The sequence below is a fragment of the Triticum urartu genome, chromosome 3A (genome assembly GCF_056163025.1).
Source record: "Triticum urartu cultivar PI428250 chromosome 3A, HENAU_Tu73, whole genome shotgun sequence".
NCBI classification, from domain to species: Eukaryota; Viridiplantae; Streptophyta; class Magnoliopsida; order Poales; family Poaceae; genus Triticum; species Triticum urartu.
The window spans coordinates 4896417-4903948 of NC_141875.1; positions in this window are offsets into that span (position 1 = coordinate 4896417).

Sequence of the window (7532 nt, forward strand, 5' to 3'; positions counted from 1 at the left end):
TTCGCAGATCTAATTTGCTGGCTTGTTTTGGCAGCATGACGTTACGTCATGGCTCGGTGATTATTCGAACCATTTCTTTTAACCAGCCCCGCACATAACGCGAGGCAGTTTTTCGACACGTCTTGTCAAAGCAGAGATCGTGTCCCCTTATTACGGGATTGTCATCAATATGGGCGTGGGTAACCCAACCGCGCCATCAATTGCGGCGCTTGGGGGATAAGCGAGTTTTACCAGGCAAGTGGGGACGCTTAATTTTGTCCGCCCATATAAAGGGATAAGGATTCACCTTTCTATCCACGCCTTCTTCCTCCTCTGCTCATCCATTTTCGCGCACTCGAGCTCTAGCGCCCAAGTCCGCACTTCCCACCTCAAACTTCTCCAATCATGTCCGAAGCCGGAGGCAAGTGGATGGTCTCCGTCACGGAGGGAGACATCAAGAAACTGAGGAGAGTCGGATACCTGCCCGACGACATCGCGCACCGGCTCCCAGATGAGGGGCAGCTCATCCCCACCCAGGCCCCATGAGTGGGTAGTATTCCTCACCCATTTCCTCTATGGACTGGGATTCCCTCTCCATCCATTCGTACGGGGGCTCATGTTCTATTACGGCCTGGATTTCCATGATCTGGCCCCGAACTTCGTCCTCAACATCTTGGCGTTTATCGTCGTGTGCGAGGCCTTCGTCCGCATCAAGCCCCACTTCAGCTTATGGCTGAAGACCTTCAATGTCAAGCCGAAGGTGGTGGGCGGCCGCCAAGCGGAGTGCGGAGGCGCCATGGTGGGCAAGGTGCCCAACATAACATGGCTCGAGGGCTCCTTTGTGGAAACCATAAAGGGGTGGCAATCGGGGTGGTTCTATATCACCGAGCTGCGCGACCCCGCATGGGTAGCGGCCCCCGAGTTCCGATCTGGCATCCCCATGCGGCTCACCTCCTGGAAAGAGAAGGGCCTATCCTGGGGTAGTTCGAAAGAGCTGACCGGACTCCAAACATGTATTCAAAACATGGTGGACAAGAAGCTCAACCTTGTCAACATAGTCCAGGTTATGCTCATCCGCCGGATACTCCCGTGCCAACAACGGGAGTTCACCTTGTGGGAGTTCAATCCGGCGCAGCACCAAACTCTGAACAGGCTCTTCGACACGACTCATGAAGACGCCTGGAGGGTGCTGTTTAAAAGTGCCGAGGTCCCTCCCCCTATTACTGAGGATCGTGGATTCAGCGTGAAGCGCCAAGCCAGTGCGGTAAGCTGCTTTACCTTTCACAGGATACTTATTCTTTTTATATAGATTGACTCTATCCGGGATCTAAACTCCCATACCATTGACAAGACTGGCAGAAGATGGCCGGACAGATCGACTGTCCCGCTCCTTTGCCCAAAGGCCCCGCAGACTCTCTTCTAGCGAAGATGTTGACTCCGGCCCCTTATAAGGTGCCGGAGAAGACCAAGAAGGCCAAGGGAGCTCAAAAGAGTTCCCGACGCCAGGCGTCGTCGAACTCACCGTCCGATGACTCTGCGGGGCACTCTTCCCCCGAAGACGAGGAAGAAGAATAAGAAGATGCTCCCCACCGACTGGGGGAGACAGAAAAAGGAAGGCCGCCCCAACTGGGGGGCCGAAGGGTCCAAGAAGGGAAGGACTCTCCTTCCGGACAGCTCCACCACCGCCGACGAAGGCGAAGATGAGTGGTTGCCCAGGGCCAAGCCCCCAGGGAGATTGTAAGTATTCGGATACCAAAGTAACCCATAAGATTCCTTGGTTGCACTGCTTTCCCTAATCGCCAAACATAATTACGCAGGCCGCCATGAGCCAATATCGAGGTGTCATCGGACGGCTACCTGGGCTCGTCGGACATGGATAGCGATCCAGTCCCGACCGCCACCTCCCCTCATCCTGCCGACGACGCCGAGGTGTTGTCTTAAGAGGCACCGGATCGAGGGGAGACAGTCCCGGAGGCGCCTCAAGGCGACCTTCCGGACTCCGGGGGCCGAGGGGACGGGGCCCCCGAGAGCTTCGAGTTCGGCCCTCAGCCGAACACCGTGCCGGACCCTCGAGCGGTTCCGGGCTTGGGCAGGCGGCCTCCTTCTAAGAGGGGAAAAATGGCTGTGCCGGTGACCTCTGCCCATCTAGAGGCACCGGACAACCTGCTGGAAGCACTTCGCAGTGCTTCCATTGACGAGGAGCACCGCCGCATCATGAGTGCAGTGATCCAGAAGGTTCAGTCCGCCAAGAGCGGATTGACTGAAGCCTGTGCCAGCCTTCTAATAGGATTTGAGGTAAGTGTTTTAAAATGTAGTAGGAATATTACCGCATAGACAGTAGCCCCTGATGCTTTGTTTGGTGTTCACAAATAAAAGCCGAACAGAGGATCAAATAATATCGCAGGAGTCTAATATAAGTATGTCAATATGCATATGCAGGCTTCGCTACTGGCGTCCGCCGCACTAACTGCGGAGGTCGCCGTACTGAAGCAGGACCTCGAGGGGTCCAAGAAAGAGCTCGGCCTTGCCAGGAGGCAGCTCGAGGAGAACAAGGGTAAGTAATACCCCGTCTATATATATGTATATATAAAAAAGGGCGCGATTGCAAAATGACAGGATCATTGTATGTTTGCCAGGGGCCACGACCGAGGTGGCGACCCTGAAGCGAGCGCTGGCCAAGGCCGAAGATACAGCGACCAAGGAGCGCACCGAGCGAGAGAAGCACGAGGCTCGGGTGGGCGAGGTGCAGCAAGAGCTCCAGGCTCTTGTGGCGAAGCATGAGGCGTTGGAGCTGGACTCCAAGACGCGGGAGTCTGAGCTTGCCATGGCCCTCGAGAGTGTAAAAAGTGCCAAGGAAGAAGCCCAAAAGGCCCTCCAAGAGATCGACGCGATAAAGAAGATAGCGGCGGGTAAGGCTTTCTATATGCAAAACAAGCATGTAAAAGTAAATTACCGATTACTTACCCGGATCCGGAGCTCTTCAGGAGCATTCGCAGATTTGCCCTGCAGTGTGTCCGATGCTGCACAATTTTACCAGGCCGAGGACGGAAGCTCGACGGAGAAGCTGTTCTGGTCTCAATATGCTGAGGCCGAACATCCGGTGCCAATGAGCGACCAACTGAAGCAGATGGTCGAGCTACATAAGGCGGCCGATCAGGCCATGAAGGGCTTTATAGTCCGGCTGTGGCCTGGCGACGCCCTTCCGAACAGCTTCTTCGGCCTGGTGAGGCGGCTTGTGGATGCCTGCCCACGGCTGGAGGTCGTCAAGCGATCCATCTGCATTGAAGGTGCACGCCGGGCTTTCGCCCGTTTGAAATTGCAGTGGGTCAAGCTAGACGCCGTGAAGCTGATCAAGGAGGGGCCGCCAGAGGGCAAGGAGCACCGCCACCCCGAGATGTACTACGAGGGTGTTCTGCCGGGCGCCCGTCTCATCACGGATGAGTGTTCGAAAGATGTAATATTTGAATGAGACTTGCTCGTTTTATCCTGTATGTATGAAAACTTGTTTCATATGCGCTATGCAACGCTTGTTGGGATGTAAAATATTACCTTCTGTTTGGCTGTTTATCCAATCTGAGAGATGGCTAGTCCTCGACTTCTGCCCCCATGCCACGAGTGCTGGGGTGTTCGGGATAAACCTGAGCACTCTTGTTCCCATGTTTGGGTCCTTCGAGGGAGGTGCTCAGCACAACGAACAACACAACCGGACTAATAATGCTTTATCACTCTCACTTAGCCATAGAATTCTATAATTTTAAATTTTGGCGAAGCCCCTGGTATTCGGAAGGCCGAATTCGGGGCGCGATATACGCCTGTAAGCCGGACAGGGTCGGCCCCTTGCCCTAAGTGGCATAAGTCTTTAGGGACTCAAAAAACCTCGCCGAACAGCGACCAGTCGCTCGCCTTATCATGACAGTCAGTTTTAGCTTTCTCTACTGAGGTGCTCAGCCCGGCAGAACCGGGGCACAATCGCAGTAGTTCTCCTAGCTCTACCTTAGCCGATAGAGCGGAACGTAAGGTACCAAAACATAGGAGCCGGGCAAACCCAACATTTGACCAAAGACATGATTCGGAGATGATGCATATAATGCTATAAGTTCAGAGTGCCGCACTTGTGAAAGTGTTCGGACTTTTCACACCGCATTGTGGGGTACGTAAGCCCCTGGTGTATTGGCCGTACCATAGTGTACGGTTGCAAGGCATCATTAATGAACACACACACACACACACACATATATAACAAGAATGCAATAATAGTCGTAATGTCATGCATTGTTTATTGAAAAATTGCGTTAAAGCAGAGTGATACAGATAGTGCGATAAGCAAAGAGTAGGACTATGTCCCTTCCAAGGGCAAGCTGAGGAATGATATGAAATCGAATATTTCGCTCGTTACTGTAATCAACCTAGGGATTCCGTGGTATAACGTAGCTATCTGCCTCCTTGGTTGCTGCATCATGTGTTTGGCAATAGTGCTGCCGGACAGTGTTTCCAGAGATTAAGGTCCTGAAAGAAAAAGAAAAAATAACCAAATGGGAAGCCCCTAGTGCGGTTTAGGCCACGTTTTGGGGCGTGCCGCAGTTGTGCCCCCCCCACCTGTGCCCATGGTATTTTTAATGCGTAATTATGTACGCGCGGCACGAATATCGCCATTGGGCCGGGATTGGGGTGGCCGTCGTATTGCTACGCAAGCTCAGATAGCGCCAGGCGGTCTATTTGCCGATTGCCCCGAGCGCTGGAAGGTGTCCGGGCTTTGAAACGCCGAACTGGTTGATTGCCTTGAGAGGCTGCTTTGCGCTTCTGCTGCGAGGGCCGCGGTGTGCTCCTCTGTTCGGAGAGAGCGCTCTGTGTTTCCATTGACTGTAATAACTCCGCGAGGTCCTGGCATCTTGAGCTTGAGGTATGCATAATGTGGTACCGCATTGAATCTAGCGAATGCGGTTCGCCCGAGCAGCGCGTGATAACCACTGCGGAACGGGACTATATCAAAGATTAACTCTTCACTTCGGAAATTATCCAGGGATCCGAAGATCACTTCCAGTGTAATTGAGCCTGTGCAATGGGCCTCTACACCTGGAATGACGCCCTTAAAGGTCGTTTTCGTGGGTTTGATCCTTGAGGGGTCTATACCCATTTTGCGCACCGTGTCCTAATAAAGCAGGTTCAGGCTGCTGTTGCTGTCCATGAGGACTCGAGTGTGGTGAAATCCGTCGATGATTGGGTCTAGGACCAGTGCGGAAAATCCGCCATGACGGATACTAGTGGGGTGGTCCCTGCGATCGAAGGTGATTGGACAGGAGGACCAAGGGTTGAACTTTGGGGCGACTGGCTCCAACGCATATACGTCCCTGAGCGCACGCTTCCGCTCCCTCTTGGGGATGTGGGTTGCATATATCATGTTCACCGTCCGCAATTGCAGGGGAAACCACTTCTGTCTTCCAGTGTGCTGCTGCCGGGGCTCCTCCTCGTCATCGCTATGCGGCCCCTTGTCCTTGTTTTCGGCAATTAACTTGCCGGCCTGCTTGAACACCCAACAATCCCTGTTGGTGTGATTGGCTGGCTTGTCTGGGGTGCCGTGTATTTGACACGAGCGATCGAGTATACGGTTCAAGCTGGACGGGCCCAGCGTACTTTGTTTGAATGGTTTTTTCCACTGACCGGGTTTAGAGCCTTTGAATCCGGCATTGACTGCAGTATCCTCAGTATTTTTGCTGTTAATGTGGCGCTTATGCTTGTTGCGACGTGACCTGCTATTGCTGTCCTTGGTATCTGAGGTATCATGGTTCTTTGATATGTTATTACTGCGAGCCAGCTAGCTGTCTTCTCCCGCACAAAAGCGGGTCATGAGCGTCGTGAGAGCTACCATAGATTTCGGCTTTTCCTGACCAAGGTGCCGAGCTAGCCACTCGTCTCGGATGTTGTGCTTGAAAGCCGCTAAGGCCTCCGCATCCGGACAGTCGACGATTTGATTTTTCTTTGTAAGGAACCGGGTCCAGAATTGCCTGGCCGACTTTTCTGGCTGTGAATTATGTGGCTTAAATCATCGGCGTCTGGTGGTCGCACATAAGTGCCCTGAAAGTTGTCGAGGAATGCGGCTTCCAGATCTTGCCAACAGCTAATGGAGTCCGCTACCAAGCTGTTAAGCCAATGCCGCGCTGGTCCTTTGAGCTTTAATGGGAGGTATTTGATGGCGTGTGAGTCATCGCCGCGGGCCATGTGGATGTGGAGGAGGAAATCCTCAATCCATACTGCGGGATCTGTTTTGCCGTCGTATGATTCAATATTTACAGGTTTGAAACCTTCTGGGAATTGATGTTCCATTACTTCGTCTGTGAAGCACAAGGGGTGTGCGGCGCCTCTGTATTGGGCTATATTGCGACGCAGCTCGAATGGGTCTTGCCCGTTGTGTTCGGCCCGACCGGATTTGCTTCTACTGTATCCGGCGTGATGTTTATCGTCTCGCAGAGTGGTGCGCCCTCGTGATCCGTAGATCAATCTTGAATGCCTTGCCTTATCCTCCAATATGTCTCGCAGGTCTGGCGTATCTCCCCATGCCTTTTTATTTGAATGGCGTTGGGGTGGAGGCTGAGCTTTTGGCTGGAATGCCTCTCTATCGCGGCCACGAGGTGGCCGATCAGCCGTATCATACGCTTCTTCCTCCAGTCAGGGTAGTAACCTGCACCTTGGGTAACTCTTGGAAGGACGCTCGAGTTTATATTCCTCAGCCGCGAGGACTTCAGTCCATTTGTCAGCTAGCAGATCTTGATCAGCTTGAAGCTGTTGCACCTTTTTCTTCAGGCTATTTGCCGTGGCCATAAGCCGGCGCATGAAGCGCTCTTGTTCGACGGGATCCTCTGGTACGGCGAATTCATCGTCACCGAGGCTTGCCTCGTCTTCGGAGGGGGGCATGTGATTGTCATCCTCCTCCTCTCCGTCCGCCGCTCTCTCAGGAGAGCTGGCTCCTTCATCCTCCTGCTCTAAATCTTGCTGGAGGGGATTGTTGTTGTCTTCGGCACTATCCGGAGTGTTATTATCTCCTGTGCCGGTATCACCACTTTTGCTTTGGCGGGACTTAGAGCGGCGCCGCTGGCATCGGTGCTTGGGTTGCTTCTTGGAGGGGTCATCCTCCGCTATCTCGCCGCCATTGCCTTCGTTGGGTGTATCCACCATGTATATGTCATATGACAAGGTGGTTTTCCAGTGCCCTATAGGTGCTGATTCATGTTCGTCTCCTACATCGTCGTCCATACCGTCGATGTCTTCGGAGTCAAAGTCGAGCATGTCGATTAAATCATCGACAGTGGCTACGAACTGGGTGGTGGGTGGGCGTCGAATTTCTTCATCGTCCGCATCCCAATCCTGTTGGGCATAATCCGGCCAGGGCTCTCCTGACAAAGAGAGAGACATTAGTGAATTCAGAATGTCGCCAAAGGGCGAGTGCTGAAAGATATCCGCGGCGGTGAATTCCATGACCGGCGCCCAATTGGATTCGATTGGCAGGGGTGCGGATGGTTCGGAGTCAGAAGAAGAGTCCGGCACCTTGGAGTCACGGG